This window comes from Anser cygnoides, chromosome 9 (genome assembly GCF_040182565.1).
Source record: "Anser cygnoides isolate HZ-2024a breed goose chromosome 9, Taihu_goose_T2T_genome, whole genome shotgun sequence".
Taxonomy (NCBI): Eukaryota; Metazoa; Chordata; class Aves; order Anseriformes; family Anatidae; genus Anser; species Anser cygnoides.
In genome coordinates, this window is record NC_089881.1 from 699,761 (window position 1) to 718,257 (window position 18,497).

The following is an 18,497-nucleotide window of genomic DNA, read 5'->3' on the forward strand; positions in this document are numbered from 1 at the left end:
ATTTTAGTAGTGATGTATTTTGATATTTGCCTTTCTAATATAGTCTTTTCTCTGTTTCAGCTTATTGTTGTTATAAAAGAGCTTTGCACAATAGATTAAAGTAGTGTCTATTCACCCATTGACACATAGAGGATTTATGTGTGGGAGTAACTCACAAACTTCCCCGCCTCTTTACTGCTTCCCTCCATGCATGCCTTGAGAATAGATGTGATAATTAGTCATCTACTTTTATCTATATTTGTATGCCATCCAGACATTTAAGATGAGAACAAGTCGCTGTATTGAAGCAGTGTCCTGAATTCAAAATGCAGTGATACAGTTCAGATGACTCAGGGCGATTATCCATTTTCTGGGCCTGCTTCTGCTCCCTGTGAAGTCAACAGCAAAACTCCTGCAAGGGTCAGCAGTGAGAGGAACCAAGTCTCAAAAAATGAGGTTATTTCTTTCTGGGATCGCTCAGCAGTCATCACATAATTGAAACCAAACTGTGTATCTTTAAAATCCAGGGTACATTAGGGTAGTAACAACATCATTTTAGGGCAGTGGTTAGTACCAGGCAAACACTCATCAACAGCACATGCTTTCCAAAACTGATTATGTAAACAGACAAGCTGTACAAGGGGAAGGCTCATCCAATATCACACCATAGGAGAGCTGGGATCCTAACCTAGTTGTGCAGTGTGTGATGCTCCTTGGAAAGTTAACTTTGTCATCGGAGTTCATCTTTCTTGCTGTGGAGCTGGCCCTGCATTTTGATTTTCTTGACTCCCGTCAAGCTTAGCAGGATTTTGTAAGGGGGACATCGGTCCAGCTATATATAAGATCAGGGCCTGTATAACCACATTATCTTAAAAGCACAGAACTCAGTTCATAGCAGAAGCTGCCTGCTACATTTGAAATTGGCTAAACAGGAGCATCTTAGAAATATTATCTGAAGTTGCTGAACACTGATACTAACCTGCAGCGTGCTTGGAGTGCTCTGATAAAAATGCAGTTGCTGTGGTAATTGTTATATTATGTTCAGAAAAGTGCCAAGAATATAATTGCTTGCAAAATGTCTGCAGTTCAGCTTTAATCTACATGCCAAAACTGTTTACTAAAATTAAAAAAAAAAGTATTTGCATAAACAAATATATTCAGAAGTATACTGTTTATTAAACTTTTAACACTAAAATTATGTTTATACTTTATTAACCAGAAGCTATTTGTAATGTCTGCTGTTTGTTAAAAACAAAACCAAAAAGCACATAGCACCCAAGAAACCCCAACAAAAAACAAAACCCCAAAACACGACAAACCTAAACCACCAGAGGATGATTTCCTTAAGAATGTACTCTCAGGTATGTTCAGAATATTAATTAGGCCCATCTATTTCTGTTGGATAATAACAATGTCCAAGAACTGAATAGAATCTGTGACCTGTGAAAGGGCCATTCATATGCTTTAGTCTGCCTTAGTGCATTCCTTAACAAGTGAACATAGACCTTTTTCTTAGTCATCCTAAATGTTTCAACTGTGTGTTTCATGGTTTGCTTGTTGTGTCTCCAAAACACATACCTTTTTTTTTATTATTTTTTTCTTGTCTTAGCTTTTAATCCTTTTTTTTCTTTTTTTTCTTTTCTTTTCTTTTCTTTTCTTTTCTTTTCTTTTCTTTTCTTTTCTTTTCTTTTCTTTTCTTTTCTTTTCTTTTCTTTTCTTTTCTTTTCTTTTCTTTTCTTTTCTTTTCTTTTCTTTTCTTTTCTCTTTTTATGGGGAAGTATTCCATGCTCTCCTCATTTAAATGCTTATGCCTTTATGGTTATTTTTACTGCCATACCTATGGGGCTTCTTACTGTATTGCTTGTAGCTGAAGGAGATTTTAAAGGAATTAAATTTATTCTGTTTAAATCTTCAGGGGCATACAACAATATCTTAAACAATTAGCAATAATTAAAAAGCATCTATTCAACTGTGTAAAAAGCAAATAGATTTAATTTAAATACAGCAGTCAGGCCTAAAGTGTTTTGTTTGTTTGGTTGGTTGGTTGGTCGGTTGTTTTTGTTTGTTTGTTTTCATTAAAACCAGGATAGTTCTTCCGCCCTCCCCAGCCTGCTTTTTCTGTAGGAACTTTTCAGCAGCTACTTTGCTAAAGTAGTGCTCCAGTTGTTTGGTGGCTTCCAACATGTGAAATGAGTTTGTTGGTTCAGAGCATTTCCCAGGAGGTTTGTGTTAGGGATTACCAAAGCCCCCACAGAGCTGATGTAGGTATTCTCCTTGGTTGCTTAAGAGGCCAGAGGTTGAACTGATTGGGAAACTTAAGAGCCTGCTCTGTTAAATGCAACTCTGCATTAGACACAGTGTCTGTACAAATATGTCCACAGTAGTTTAGTTAAGATACAGTAAAATATATGCAATCTCTGTATTCCAGTAATTATAATAAGCAGTAAAATGGCATTAGATATTTTTTTAAATTCTTGCAAACAGCTGTCTTGTCTGTTCAGTCTGTGTTCATGAGTGGTTGCTGTAGCAATTCTTATTTGACACAGTGCTGTTTCTGAGCAGAATGATCCTAGCACACAGCCTGTGTTCCTGGAACAGTTTCTGCTGCTACTGGTCTCCAGTAAAGGTGGAAGGTACCTTTAGGTGGGACAGCAGAAGCTTGCATGGCCAGATCTCAGCCAATGCTCCCTCGTAAGGCAGCCCCAATCTGTCTCACATATGTTCTACTGCACGATTAGGAATATAAAGTCACATATTGGATGCAGTTGGAACCGTTTAATTTGTACTGTTGTGACCGAATTAGGGAATTGGGGCTGTCCCTTGCTTGCCTGTAATCTTCTCCCTCCCTCTCTGTTCAAAACCATGTTCAAAATTTTCTGGAGAATTGTAGTATGAACAATGCTATTGGGATACAGTGTCACAAAAGTACTTTTTGAGAGCAATTTTGATTTAAAGGTGTTTGTCCCCCTTGATCACTCTTGGATCCACAGCACAATTCACTGATCACAATAAGCAGGATCAGGAGGACTGGGGCATAGCACCAACTGCTTGTGCCAGCTGAGGGCAATACCAGCAGAACTGCATCCTTCCTGGGTTGTAATCAAAATAATTTGTGTGACTTTTAGATACAAACTGAGGAAATTTTACTTGCATGTTTTATCAAGGTGACTAAAATGCTTGGATTCATGCATGCTTTTTTTTTTTTTTTAAATTTAGGCAAAAATATATTTGTTTGATTAATGTGGTATTTTTTTTTCTTAGAGACTAAGAGTATTTTCTTAAAGTGATGCAAGGGGAAGGGATAAATTCTAGACAGTTTGTTGTAAGTGCCAGATAAAGTGACAGCTATCTACATGAGCAAAATTTCTAACAGAACCTCACATCCACTGGAAAATGCTTAAGAGTCTACAAATATAAAAAGGTTAAAAACTACTGACCTAAATAATTGGTTTGGTTTTCAAGAGTGCTGAGCATTCAACTGTTCTCATTGATTATAAACAGATGATGATAACGAATAACAGCTCCTATAGTTGATGAAAGGCATCCTTTCAGGGGAACTTGTCCACAGATGCTTAGAAGAAGGATACATCTAATACAAGTCTTTGATAAGGAGGAACATTTCTCCCTTGCTTCCCTATTTTGTATGCATAGCATAGATAAATATTTTGCTTTCACACTATCTTATTTTTCTTTAGAACTCAGTTTAGAATTGAACTGTAGCAGATAAGAGAAAGTGTAAGACAAGATCTTAGTTTCATTTGTGAGTTGTATGCTGCTTCATGCTTCAGTCCTGAAACTGCTTTCACATTTACTGTTACTGCTTGACCACCTTTTTTAAACTTAGTAAATTCAACATCCTATAATACAGACGAGATTAAAAAAAAAATGTGTGAATAAACAGTTAAATTTTATACCAGCCTTAGATCTTTTTTAGGTTGCCATGTCCAACAGGTTTCATGTTTTGATTCTGTATCATTGTGGTAAATACAGAAGAGCTGTGTAGTTTACTGAGAGAAAAATTGTGTTACAGGAGAAAATTCTAGTCTGCATTTTAATTGGTAATTCTGGACACCCTCCTTAAAGTTTTTATCTTTGATGTTGTCAGTCATGTATTTCAGATCTCTGGGTTTTTAGAGCTTTGTCTTAATTAATCTTTTGACAGTTTCTGGAAGATTGATTTTGGCAGTAAATTTTTTCGGTCTTGCTATGCAATACTTGTGGTTGTGACTGATAATAATCTAAGCTGAAAATACATAGAGACCTCTTGACAGAAAGGTTTATCATTCTTTTCAAAATATTTTGTTCTATAAAATAATAGCCTTGGTCCATTTTGTCAAACTCAATACCACTCTGATCTGTGCATGTTTTAGGTAACTATATCACACCAGTTGTCAGCCATGATCCAAGCTTCTTCCAAAATGATATTTTCAGACATTTTTCATTCTAAGTGAGGGCATTTTGCTGTTATACCAATATTAGTTGGAACCAGTTTAGGTCACACAGAGGTGAAGCCATCTGATCATCCTATCAGGAGAGTATTTGTGTAAGAATTTGATTAAATCAGTAATCTACTCTCAGGAAATTTTAAATTTATCGAACTCCACTCCTTTCTCTGAAGTCTGGAAGACCACTGTTTAAAAACATAATATAGTCTTGCCTTCTGGGAGCTTTTATAGTCACTGTACTCTACAAGGAGCTAAGCTTGTCTACATGAGCAATACTGAGCATAGCCCAGAGTTCCCATGCTTGCTCTGTATGCCCTGTATGCATTGAGTGGCAAAGTGGAATAGGACTTGGAGTCAGTGAGCCACTGGAATATCAGAACAGGTGGAGCAGATAAATAGATGCTCAGACGGCAAGGGGATCTGCGGGCAGCGGCTGGTCCTTGTGTCCAGCAAGTGAGTGAAGCTGTGCTATGGGTGGGGGCAGCAGTCGTGCAGGTCTTGCATCCACCCACCCCACCTTCTGCTCACTTCAGTCACACCCAAATGCACTTAAAACCGTCGGCTTCATATTGTGACTTAATTGTAAAGAGAGGTTGTTTAATAAATAGGTATGATCATCCTCTCTACTCAGAAGAGGGAGCCAGAAAGCCAAAGTCAGGGAATCCTGGGGGCCGTAGAAGCATGAAGGCTGCTGAGAACACACACATGCAAATGGCAAATTTGATTACAACGATGGGCTGTCTGCTTTGCAGCTCCTGGAAGCCCACCCTCAGCCATAAAAATGCAAAAATAATGCAACAGGCAATGTGGCAGAACAGGGCGCTCTGTATTCATTCACAATTAGGTGTTCTATTCTGTTGTCACCAGATGCTGCCACGCACATTACACAACAGAAATGGGATTAGCAGGAATAACAAAAACCTGTCAAAGCACAAAACCATGGCCTAGTAGTCCTGACAAATTAAACAGCCTACAATGAGTGCCAGGGCATGAAAATCACTCACCCTTCCTCTTCTCTCTCTCAGAGGTAGGCAGTAAATGCCTTCTTAAAGGCAGGCCACCATGTAGCCAACACTAGAAGAAGGGGAGAAAGTCATTTTTCATTTCTCATTGAGTGTAGAATAAGGACAAACCACCTGACCAGTGAATATCTGAAACTTACGTGTTTCATTCTGTTAAATGCTGAATAATTCACATGCTCCTGGTATGTCCTAACCCTTGTTAGAAACACTGTTATACCTAGCAATATATTTCTATACATATGAGCTTTCATGGAGTGCTATTAACTTGATTCGTATCCATGTAATGCAATATAAAACAGGTCCACCAACTATGTGAAGTTCATGTTTTGATCACTATGTTCATGCCGGTGGGTCATCAACAGAGGATGATGGAGGATTCAGAGGGTGAGAGAAGACTATGCAGAAACTAGCTCCAAGGCTGGAAACCAGATGATGAGTTTTTTTTTATATAGTGCTCTGGGACAGCTGCAGTGTTTTCTGGTTTTTAAGATAAGAACAGGAAGCTCGTGTCTGCTATAGCCTGTTTTACTTATCTTGAATTTAATAATGGTGTCATTAAGCTAAGCAGCCAACTGTGTTTGAAATGTCTTTAGGGCTCTATGACAAGTTGCTCTTTGCAACTTGTTGTCCTTTCTGCATCAAACTCATGTCAAGAGCAGTGACTTATAACAAGCTTTTTTGTGTGCTTTTTTCAAGGCATCTTTCGGTTTTGTGAGCTGCCTGCCTGTGACTCATCTAATCTTACTGTTCTCTGTAGATAGTGAACACTGGTCACTCGTATTGCATCTGTACAATTCGTCAGCTGGAAAATTTTTCTCCCGGCTACTCTCAAACATTATTTGCTGGTCCTAAGCTTGGTGCATTTTTGTCCTTGCCATAACCTCAGCTATATGGTTTTTCATTTTTGCTGTGTATGGTTTCTGATAACTGAAGTGAATGAACATCAGGAATGGAGAAACAGGAGATAAGTAGCTCAAAGACCAAAAGCTTTAGGCAGGTTGCCAGGTGATACTTACTTTCATGATGCTCTTTTTTTCCCCCATATACTTCTTTATTCTCACTTTTCTTCCTGCCTGAGGAGCGGCAGATAAGTCACAGGTGCTACTGTAAAGTTTAGGTGACCAGTTCAGCAAGGGTGACAAATACTATTTTCTTACCTCTTTCCTGACCCCATAAGATTTCCAAGATTTCTTCTGGGAATTACTTGCAGAAGATGTATTTCTTCATCTATGGCACAAAAGCAATTTTTTTCCCTTTATTTCCACCCTCTGAGAAAGTCCTTGGAGTAATAGATAAAATGTCAGAAATAATTAAGAAAAATACTGATACACACTGGCAGAGAATTATACCTTTTGAGATGGTTGTTGTCATCATCTGTAGTCAGTCCCCTGATAGATATAAATACCAGCTTTATCACCTTGTTTTAGATGATGATGTGTTGAATCAATGTTGATGAAGACTATATTTTGGCAACTTCAGTTAGAGCAAGAGAATGATTTCTGTTGTGAAGCAGAGGACATAAGATCGGAATAGTGTGAGTAATCAAAACAATACAGATATTCCTTTATATACTTTTTATTTGATCCTGTTCATGAAAATCCTTTATTGCTTCTTTTATTCTTAATTTTTCTTCAATTTATTTTTATCTTAAACACAATTATGTATGGAAAGTAAACATCTCTGTGTGCTCTTAGTGCTTAGAGTGCAAATGGTGTTAATATGTTTAACATATTAAAAACTAAAAGCAGTGACTGGCAAGTGGTGATAGTTAAACTCAAAGAGCTTATGACAATTTAATGTTATGGAGGAGAATATAGGTAGGTGCCGGTTACACCTTAAGGAATTTCCTGTGATGAGGTGACTAAATAGTATATATACAAATATTATAGTACCCATATGCATATCAAAAAAAAAAAAAAAAAAAAGAGAGAGACCAGAGACTTTTTGTTATGATATATTCAGGAAATGCATAGTTTCCCTTGGGGTTTTCTACAGAAAATGACAACCTTGGAGAAAAAGGGGCATCCTGAGTGAGAGGACTGCCACTGTGAAAAGAGTAAGAGTGAACTTAAAGGGAATGGTTTGCAAGATAGTAGAGATATTGACAGGTAAGAAATGGAGATTTGATGTTAGTATGATAGGAATCATAAAAGCAGAGGACAAGAAATGGTATTGGAAGAATACGAATCGCAAGAAAATATGAGGAGGGATATACAGAGGACTAGTTCGATACCAAATTTGCCTGCAATAAATACAAAGTACCAGGTAATGCTGGCATGGTGCTCTAGGCTGAGGATAGATCAGTTCTGTCCCATAGAATTTCCTGTCTAAGGGCTTGCTTTCTGTCTGGCATGGAGAACATTTATCCAGTTAGTATGCATGTCCTGGAGCAATTGTTGCTTTTACCGTCTTTACTTTTTGGGCTAAGTTTCTGTTCAGATTATTAGGTGTTTATGTCCTTAAGAAAGAACCTTTTTGTCCTGGATTTTTAAAATAAAAGGTTTTATTTATTTTCAAGGGAAATGCATCATGACTAGATTTATAGTGCCATGTACTCAAAGATCAAATTGCATGACCACAAGCATTTATATTTTTATTTATTGAGAATAATATAAAGGAGCAAGAAGCTTATGTGCAGCTTAAGTGTTGAGCATTTATCTTTTTCAAAATACATTAGAAAGGCAAATGGACTTGGAATGCCAGTTAAAAAGCAGGGATCACTCACTGTAATTTATTACTTTTTGTATTTAGGTAGATTTGAAGTAGGAGTTATAGTGCCTGCAGATCAACTTGAATTGCTCTACTATATTTTATTAGGTACAAGGTAGCAATTGGTGGCATAAGGGGCTAAAAAATAGGTCCTAAATCCTTGTCAACTTTTAAATGATACTTTTGTATTCTTTGATTTAAAAAAAAAAAAAAAAGCCTCAACAGCTATGTCTACATAGCATGTAGGTACCTTAACCTGCTTTGGAATGGATCTCTGTATAAAAAGCCCTGCATACACATGCAAACCTTTGTAAATCAAAACTCAATGTAAAACTCAAAAATTTTTTCCAGACCTTGGAAATTTAGGGGTATAAGGACAATACTCAGGGCCAGATTTCTTATGGTCTACATTAGACTGAAACATTGACTGGGTGAAAATCCTCAGAAGGGGCATGTTTCGGGTATGCTTTGTTCACATGAAGGAAAATCCCTCAAGTCAAAACAGAGTAAACAAACTAATCTGCTGCCTCTTTATATGAAACTGAGATTCTTTCAGATTTTTGGTCTGGAGCTTTTCTGATACTTTTTGACTTCTGTCTCTCTCTAGCTTTAAATTTCTTTTTTCCTTGTCTATCCAAAGTAAAGCTAACAGTGGAAAAATCAGAATATCCTGAGTTGGAAGGGACCCACTAGGATCATTGAATCCAGCTCATGGGTCTGCACAGGACCACCCAGTTATCCTGTTCTCATCACAGATAGAGCAAGTCTCTGATGACAAACAAAACTCAATGTTCATTTTCTTTACACAGGCATGGAAATCCACCGAGGCTGACTCAGGAAATCTAAATTTTACTGCTTTCCCAGATTTCTGAATCCTGGAAGCATGGAAAACTCCCTGGTATCTGAGATATGCAAGTAGTCTCCTAGCATATGATGTGTGAGTATAATCTAATACATTTATCAGGGAGCTAGAAAGTACATTGTCTTTTCATGTAAATGTTATAGCAAAGTCCTTAGAACTAATTTCTTGAAACAGTTAAGAAAGCTGACAGAGCATAGCAGAGTTGGAGACTGTTATTCTTGCTGCTCAGCAGACTGTGTGGAGTGGCTGGGCTCAGCAGAGCACTTCACACAACCAGTAAGTACAAATTGTTGGCATCACCTGAAGATTATTGTTATCTCTGGAAGACTGCCTGTCATGTGGATAGTTTTAATGCACGATATGATGTGTGGTATGAAGCAAGTTTTGCAGGATTTCAGACAGAATATGAACCCAGGAGCTGTGGATTGTATCTATGCAGGCCTAGCCAAGGAGATGTGTCAACCAAATGATTAATTCTGGTGGCCAAAAAATAGTTTTACTGAAGCTTCTGGAAAGTGCCCTCTTCTCACCTCACTGCTGACTCCACAGGGCTTTGAATCAGGCTCTGTCCAGCTGACATTGTAATGATGATTATCTCCACTTTTTGTGCCCTCATTCATGTTGAGGAACTGTCTCGGTTACATAAACCGGAATTAGTTTTGGATAAAAGTAAAGCAGACGTGCTCCAGGACTACATCTTGGTGGAGTCCAGCTACTAATAGGCACCCAGTCTGTGGGATCAGACAAGACCTAGTCCAAAGTTGGTTTTTGTTTGGTTTTTGTTTGTTTGTTTTTTAAAGAAATGCTTATAATGTAGGCTTTTCGTCCTCAGTGTCAACTGTTTTGCTCTGTATATCTGCTTCTTCTGGTCTGCACTATTTGCCAACGGTGTTAGAAGGCGCTCAGTCTGTCTGTGGTTCAGGTTCTTAGAGAGCGAAATGGGAAAGATAATACTTGACCACAGTAAGCATCTCAGATGAAAGCCTGGGTAAGTCCGAAGTATAATAACAAATATTTTAACTCTTAATATGGCACCAGATTCCTCATACAATTCTTTCTAATTTAAAAGGTATGGATCTGAACTGTAAAAATACACCAAAGTTAATGGCAGTGCAAATAATTAAAGGCTCATAAGATAAGCTCTGCTTGGTATTCCATATGATTTTCAGTGCATGGTAATTGTTTATGGACCAGTTTCCCAGGGATATATAAAAGAAAAGGAGAACAGCAGTCTCTTGGTATAGCAGACTGCTGCTAAATAAATCTGTACCGGGCAGGTACAGCATCACCCTAAATGAGGCATAAATCATTAATCAAATTTTAGAAATAATCATACCAACCAAGGCAGTGTGGCATTGTGAATCTTTCATGAGAGGAAAAAATACTTTTTGCAGTGTTTTTTTTAATCTGTTTTAATAATACCCAAATTTTGTTCACTGAGGAATTCATGCCGTTTAGATTTTTTCATTGAAATGTGAAAGCAATGTACTCATATCCAACTGAAATTAGATTTAGGGCTTTTTTTTGTTGTTGTCTTTTGAAAAACAAAGATACTTAGTTCGCAACATCAGAATTGATTCCGACACTGGGATATCAAGCCATTTTTGTGGAATTGCAAGAAAACATGATAAAACAATTGCTTGCTATTAGTGCTGTTGGTAGTGCTTTGAACTGGTGGAAGGGATACAGTCCTTATTATTCAGATGCATTTTGCTTTCTATGTTAATATATTATAAATGCACAATTGGTTCTATAAGTCCTTGAAAGATAAATATTCACCTTAATATTTTACAATTAATTTTGATCCATCTTAAGTTTCAGCATGAGTTCTCATTGGCAGCATGATGTTAATAAATCATCAGAGCACCATTGATCAACTGACTTATTTAACACTGCACAAACAGCAAGAATTTATACTGGGCCACAAACCCCACGTCTTGCCTTTGCTGTTAAGAGAGTTAATAATTTCACACTGACAGGTTATTAGGTTCTGTCTAGACCCAGAGTTAATATGAAAAATATTTGGAAGAGACTTGTGGGCAAAACACAATTTGGGGTGGGTCTAATCCCAGATCTCTTGAGCTGTTCCAAGTGAAACAGTCACTACTGTGTCTCTTAGAGCCTCAGTTTCTCCATCTGAAAAATGAGGAAAATTATTCAGGTCCTTATAATATAATTACAGATTGACTGGGTCTCATTCTTTTCAGTCCATTTTCTACTTATGTTGTAGGATACCGTTTCCAAAGTTCTGTAATCCTTAACCAATTTTCTTAGACTTTAGTCTGACTAGTCTCATTACATGTTTCTCTGCTCTCCATTCTCTGCTCATTTTTCTTTGATGTTGCGTTTTCATACGTTACATTTCCCACATGCAATTGTAGGATTCAGCCTATATTGGCTTTATTATAACTTTTACTATCTTCATAATGAACTGGCTCTGTTTTCTTATTTCATGTACTGAAAAGAAACCACTGTCAAATAGCAACCATTAATAGCATGAATTTCTCTGTCTTGCTAAACAGAAACACTCAGCTCTTCACCTGATAAATTTAGTAAAATTTGATCTAACTCTTCCTTCTTCAAAACACCAGCCTGACATCTAAGTTAGGTCTTAGATAAAAAGAACAGTCATTAAGGCTTCCTCTTTTCTCTATGAGGAAAACAAAACAAACAACAATAACAAAAGAGAAATATTCAACATGAGTAAGCTGAATCCTTCACACAAGGGGAAGGTGTGTGAAAACCCTCCCCCGGGAAGAGAAGCAGAAGGGCAACCTTGGATGCATGGAGTCCTGACTTCACATACGTTATACAAGGAATAGAATCATAGACAAGGCTGGAAAAGCCCTCCAAGAATAGCTGCATAAACCAGATTCTTCAGACTGAGAAACTGAGCTGGGAAGATACGCAGGGGAGATATGTAAAAACTTTAGAAGATCATGACTGATGTGGTGAGGTAGAAGTGCCCACAATTTTTCTGATACCGAAAGTGTGGGCATTTAATGAAGACAGCATTTGCAGACTCAGCAGACTGAGTTCTGCATGCGGCGGATGGCCATGTGCTGACTGTGATGTCCCCGTGTGTTGTGGGAACTGACCATTTGTGAAGATTCATTGGGCACAGGACAAGTTCACGGAAGAGAAATCCACTAAAGATGACTAATAGGAAGTCTCTGAGATGCAAATTTTTGGAGGCTGGAAGACTTTCATGGGAAAAAAATGCTAAATTTTGCTACAGTTCCTTTCTTGCACTAATTCCCAGGCATCCACTTTTGGTCACTGCCAATGACAAACTGGACATCTTTTGCGAGGTGGTAAGACTTTGTCTCCAGTACCTCAGCTATCTGCCTAAAGCTGGTGAATCTGTGCCTCTGTTTGCAATGGGTAGTTGTGGGTTCCCCACAGAGGCCGGTTTGCTCAGACCTGCTAATGGACCTGCCCCTGTGAGCCAACCCGCACGTACACACATTAGTGTTTGTTAAGGCAAAGTCTCTAACATAGCATTACATTGAGTTTTAAATGAATGAGCTGATAGAAATGCCATCCGAATGATCACATTTCAGTTCAGCAAGACTGGATTTCTTTTCATTTAGGAGAGCTCTGATCTAATTTTGTGTTTTCCTACTGGATTTTTATTTTTCCCAGTCAGCAGGGTAATGGGTTACATTCTGGTAAAACACACAAATATTTTCTAACTGCAAGCCATCATGTTTCAGTGGTTTCAGCTTTTCAGATTGTTATCTGCAACTGTTATTACTACTCTATTGTAAACACCACTTTCTTCCAGATTGAATGCACTGCTATTTGAACTCTGATCCCACGGATAGAGTGTGAACAGCACCTTTAGTATGACAGCAAAAGCTATCTGTTAAACCATGGCCATTTATGTGGTCATAGTCTCTCTGTATATATTGAATACTGAAAAAAAAAAAGAAAAAAAAAAAAAGAAGCTTGGTCTTTTATTAATGGATGAATTGTGTAAATTAATATATTTAACCATTTTAAAGCATGGAGTATGTATATGCTGAATTTATGGGACTGAATTTCTAATAACTTTTCTAATTAGAGGCTGAATTCAGGTCCAAATGGGCAGATCTTGATAACTACGTAAACCACTAATCACACCACTAGTCAGATCTTGATGTGTCTTCAATATTTAATATTTAATTCAGTCAGAAATCCTTAAATAATTCAGTGAATTTTAATTAAAGAAAATAGGGTATTTAGTTGTTTTTTTTAGGCAAGAGAGTATATATCAACACTATTCCATGTCTTTACTTTTCTTTAATATCTTTTCTTTCTCTGCCTGGTATTTTGTGGCTTTTGGATTCTTTCTTAGTTACATATTTTTCTAAAAAACAGTGACTTTGATTTGTAAATGTGAAAGTGATCAATAAAAACCTATGGCTTCAAAGTGTCCTTATTTATATTTAAATCCTTCCTCTCACCTGCTGTTCGTTGCTTTTTAGTTATGTCACCAATCCCACTGGAGCTCAGAAATCCAGCCAGTCCTCTCTAAACTCCCAGTCATGTTCTTTTCCCATGTACTCTCTTGTCCCTGCAGCTTCTGATGTAAAACAGATTTAAGTTTGTGTAGAGCAGAGGTCAACATGAAAGCTTAAAACAAAACAAAACAAAAGACTGGCATTCAGCTTTTAGCTCTGGTTCCTATTATAACTCAAAGCTCTATTTTAGTAATTTAAAAATGGTAGTATTGTTCTGCAGCCATACCCTACCTCTCATTTGCACTGAATTTTTTAATGACTGTGATGCCCAGTTTAGATAAACTTCTAGACTAGTCGATGATCATTTGGCTGAACTGTAGACACTTTTGCAACAATAGTAAAATTGATGAGTATTTTGCAAATGGAGCTCTGTCAAGTTTGCATTTATTTTGCTTTAGGCTAAGGCCAAACACATAGCTTTGAACCCATTCTTCCTATTCCTGAGTAGTTACTTGCACAGTCATGACTTCGGTGAGACTTTGGTTTGGGAAGTGGGAGTAGTTGCTTCATGAGATCACTTCAGTGATAGGTTTTCTAAAACTTTATTGCTAAGTGCTTCATTTTATTTTTATTTACTTGTAATTTTTTATATTTTTCTTTTTGTTAAAGAACAGTTTCTTCAGTTCTGTAGCTTTGTAGTAACACATTCCTTTCTGAACGCCTCAGTAAATAATCATGAGTTGTGTTGAGTGAGGGTTAAATACTGCATGCTCAATGTGTTACTCCGTTTACAAGTGTTGTATATATGTATCCAGCCTTCTGCATTTTTCAGTGCTTAATCAGATGGAAATTACAATTGGAGGTGTAATTCAGCATTGTGCTTAAGGTCATTAAGCCCTGTGGTAATGGGTAAATCCAGACCCTGCTGTGGCCTTATAAGGCAATTTGGCAAAGAAACGGGCTGTTTTACTGAGCTGATGAGACTCGGACAAGGTCTGTGTCCCCATTAAGGGATGAAGCCCCACTTTATGAATTCGCTGTATTTTAACTTACATGGAACTTGTCTAAGCTGACGAGGATATATGCAGAGTGCCTGCTGGCTGGTGCCACTTCCAGCCCGTCCTCTTCTTCTAGGGAGACGTAGGTACCCTGGGCAGCCCTGGAGTTGCTCCAAGGTGTTTGCCTTTCTGGTGTTCAGTTCAACACAAACTGGTTGAGTAACCTAGTGTCCTGGTTCCAGTTAGGACAGAGTTAATTTTCCCTCATAGTAGCTGGTAGGGTGCTATGTTTTGGATTAGGATGAGAAGAGCGCTGATAACATGCTGATGTTTTAATTGTTGCAGAGCAGTGCTTACACCAGGCCAAGGACTTTTCGGCTTCTCGCTCTGTCCTGCCAGCGAGCAGGCTGGGGGTGCAGCAGGAGCTGGGAGGGGACAGACCCAGGACAGCTGACCCAAACAGGCCAAAGGGGTATTCCATACCATCTGACGTCATGCTAAACAATATATAGGGGTGGCTGGCCGGGGTGGGGGGCCGGCTGCTCGGGGGTAGGCTGGGCATCGGTCAGCGGGTGGTGAGCAATTGCATTGTGCATCACTTGTTTTCTTACACATTATTATTGTTAATACTATTATCATTATCACTATTATTATTATTATTGTTATTATTATATTCCTGTCTTAATAAACTGTCTTTACCTCAACTCACCGGCTTCACTTTCCCGTTTCTCTCCCCCATCCCAGAGAGGGAGGGGGGAGGGTGAGCGAGCAGCTGTGTGGTGTTTAGCTGCCAGCCGGGTTAAACCACAGCACCTAGCATGAGCATAAGTCGCTGTGGAAAAAGAAGCACTTTTTCTCCCTGGAATTTCGTTCATGCAAAATGAATCCTGGGCTGGGGTAAAAGGGAAAGAAGACATTCACAATTCAAATCAGAATTAAGATTCATGTATTATGAAGGTTTAGGCCTTATCCTTTAGGGAATTGGGAATTGGACTGAAATCAGAGGGTTAAAAAAATTATCTATAACTTCATAGGAGCTCATGAAAGATTGTATTAACTAGGGTGAATAAGTATTCTGCCCATAGCAAAGTCTGAGAAGAACTGTCAGCTGTCAATTTGGTGTTAATTTAGCACCTCTTTTGCTTTCCTCAGTGGTCATTTATTGCCCTTCTGGTAGTGGTGGTTTCTTCAAGTGCATGAAAGACAGGGTGGAAGGTGGAGATCAGATGAAAAGGCATTGGTGAAATAGAGTCCTCTGAAAAATTAAGAGTTTTTTTTTTTAATGCATACTTTAGCATGTTATATTAAAAACCATCATGACCCTAGGGCCTTTAAATGTGTTTGATTCTTCTGTCCATGATGAAGAATTTGAGCATTTGGGGGTAAATCAGGTGGTTAATTTTGAAGTTGTTTGCTACAGCTGTGTAAATCTTAGAGAACACTATGACGCCTTGAACACAGTATAAAATCAGATCTGAGATGGACATTGTAAAAAGCAGGACTTTATCACAAGAAAGCTGTTGCCAGTGTGGAAGGGTTATTTGCAGGAGATTCTGAGATGAAAGGAGGGAGAGAATGAATCTGATATGAGATTTGGATCAAGGATGCCATGGAGTATTCAAATAAAAGGTATTCTGTAGAATCCACTGAAGATTTAAGTTTATTTTAGTACCCATCATTCCGTGCACAAAAGCTCTATAAGCACACTGAAGTGTAGCAAGTTTTAGAAGTTTCAACAAATGCTATTATTAACCCCAAGGTGCTTAAAATCATGAATTTGATTCTGACAAAGTTTTAAATAATAGAAACAATGCATGCAATGCATATAATAAAAGCTAGTGTCATATTTTCAAGCATCATCTGATATTAAGCATTGCGAACATGGCCTTTTTATTGTCAGACTTAATATATGTAATATCCTCTGTTGTCACAGACAAAAACTAAATAACTTCAACTTGCATATAATCTTGAGCTGGCAATGTTGTCCAGATGGCACTCTTTTTTCCTCAAACTGTGGCAATCCATCTTCACCCTTGTTTCCATATTAATTACTCATCCACATTATTGTATGCTGATTAAAGCTAAAAAAGTAGAATTTCCAGGTCCTATTCCTAACTCTCTTGCACTACAACACTGAAATATAGTTGTTTATAATCTTGACTTTTATTTATTTATTTATTTATGGTGATAAAATCCACACAAAAGATGTTGTACATTCTGGTTAAAGTTGAAGGTTCATTCAATCTTGTGTATGTTCAGTGGACTCTTGTTTCATACATATGGCAGATTACCAAGTGAATACTGGTAAAGTCTAAAAGGTAAAGATAATTTATTTCTTTTTTTTTTGTTTGTAATTACAGGAATACTGACATCTTACATGTTCCAAAATTTCCTGCTTTTGCCTCTCTTGCTGTTGATACCAGTGGAAAAGAGCATATTCTACACAGCTCCAGAAGTTAAGCTTTGTATTTTAATGAACTTGCAGTTTTTCCCTTGGAAATAGAAGATATAACACTGAAACTACTACAAATTCTCATGTGACTATTAGAACACCTGGCAGTCAAATGAAACACTCTCTCAAGAAGGTTGGTTGTAGACAAAATTTCCACAGACACCAAAGGATCTGGTAAGAGCTCATGTGCTAGTGAAAACATTCAAGGCATTACTGCATAAAAATATTGCAGTGCATTGTATTTTGTTTGCTGGAGAGTCACATTCTACCCCCTCTATTGTCCTGCCATAACTACTTTAGAGGGGTTCACCAAAATAGAAAGGGCAGTTTTCAGAGCATTGGTTACTTCCACCCATAGACAGGACCAACAAGACCCTATTATTTGCATGCAAATTATTTTTAATGTTTAAAAAGTTGTATTATAATTACTTCAACATCTTGTTTTCTTGCTGCAGTCTGAATTAAGTAGATGAAAGTTCTGTCCTCAAAATCTCAAGTTTCAAAAGAAACATGACTCTCTGGATTGTCTAACTTCCTTTTCCAGAGATGTGTCAAGTCCAGTATCTCTGTGTGAAACACTGATGTGACAGACTGCCATAGTGTAATGTGTTTAACCACCTCAATGATGCGTCAACTGGAAGGGGTTCCCAAAGATTCAGTTCACACATGCACACACACACAAAAAAAAAAAAAGGGAAGAAACGAAGAAACAGTTTGGGGAAGCGGAACATTAATCTTTTTCACAGTTTGGCACAAATTTAATTATGAAGTATTTGTAAATGTTCAATCAATTAGACCACTTGATTGTCAAACTTATTACTTTGATGGCAGATTATCTTTTGCAAGAGAAAAGCTTCTCTTGACCAAGGCCTTTTATGTTAACTGCTCCAGAAAGAAACTGTTATATTTTCCATAGGACATAAATATAGATGCAGGAAAAAAGTGTATAATATCCTGGTATCTTTGGCCAAATTTCAAGATTTTCATAGGAACAGGTTAGTTAAACCTTTAAACTCTCAAATTAGGGGGGAAAAGACACTTTTCCCTTCCCATCAATAATTATATTTAATACAAATAGTCATCTGGTGACTGTAGCTTATTTAACGTTTACAGCAGCAACTCAGTACTAATTGCAGGTAGATTCACATTTACAAGCTGAGGAAACTGCATGAAAGCTATTAATTTCTTCCTAAATTTTCAAATACTTTTCCAGAGTGTCATTTCATGCCTGTTTTACTTGTAACATATTTAAGTTCAAAATTTGGCAATTCAAATACTAGATAACATCGCATTTATAATATAGCAGCAACAGAGGCCTGAGTGAGACTAAACTGACCAAACTGAATCTGTTTCTTTTTGCATAACATTATCATACCTGGAAAAAGTAAAGTTATACAACTAGAAACCCTAATGTCCACATTGTGTGTATCTTCTGCCAGTTTCTTTTTTTTACTCCCTGGATAGATACAATCCAGGGTTGTATCTATTGGGTCTCATCATCTCATAGCCCTGTCTTATTGGGCTTTACTAACTGTATAAAACCCAGAGCTTTTGCTGAGTGTTGGCCAATTGTTAGCCTCACTTG

At 37.6% G+C, this 18,497-nt stretch overlaps 1 long non-coding RNA gene across 2 annotated transcripts in view; it reads left to right on the forward strand.

Annotated features, from left to right (window-relative positions):
• Positions 1-18,497, forward strand: part of LOC106036272 (uncharacterized) — a 251,628-nt gene that overhangs the window by 166,376 nt on the left and 66,755 nt on the right. For both annotated transcript variants that reach the window (XR_010833491.1, XR_010833492.1), the window contains 2 exons: positions 8,965-9,092; positions 16,821-17,086. This is a non-coding gene — a long non-coding RNA (uncharacterized lncRNA). The remainder of the gene's footprint in view (positions 1-8,964; positions 9,093-16,820; positions 17,087-18,497) is intronic.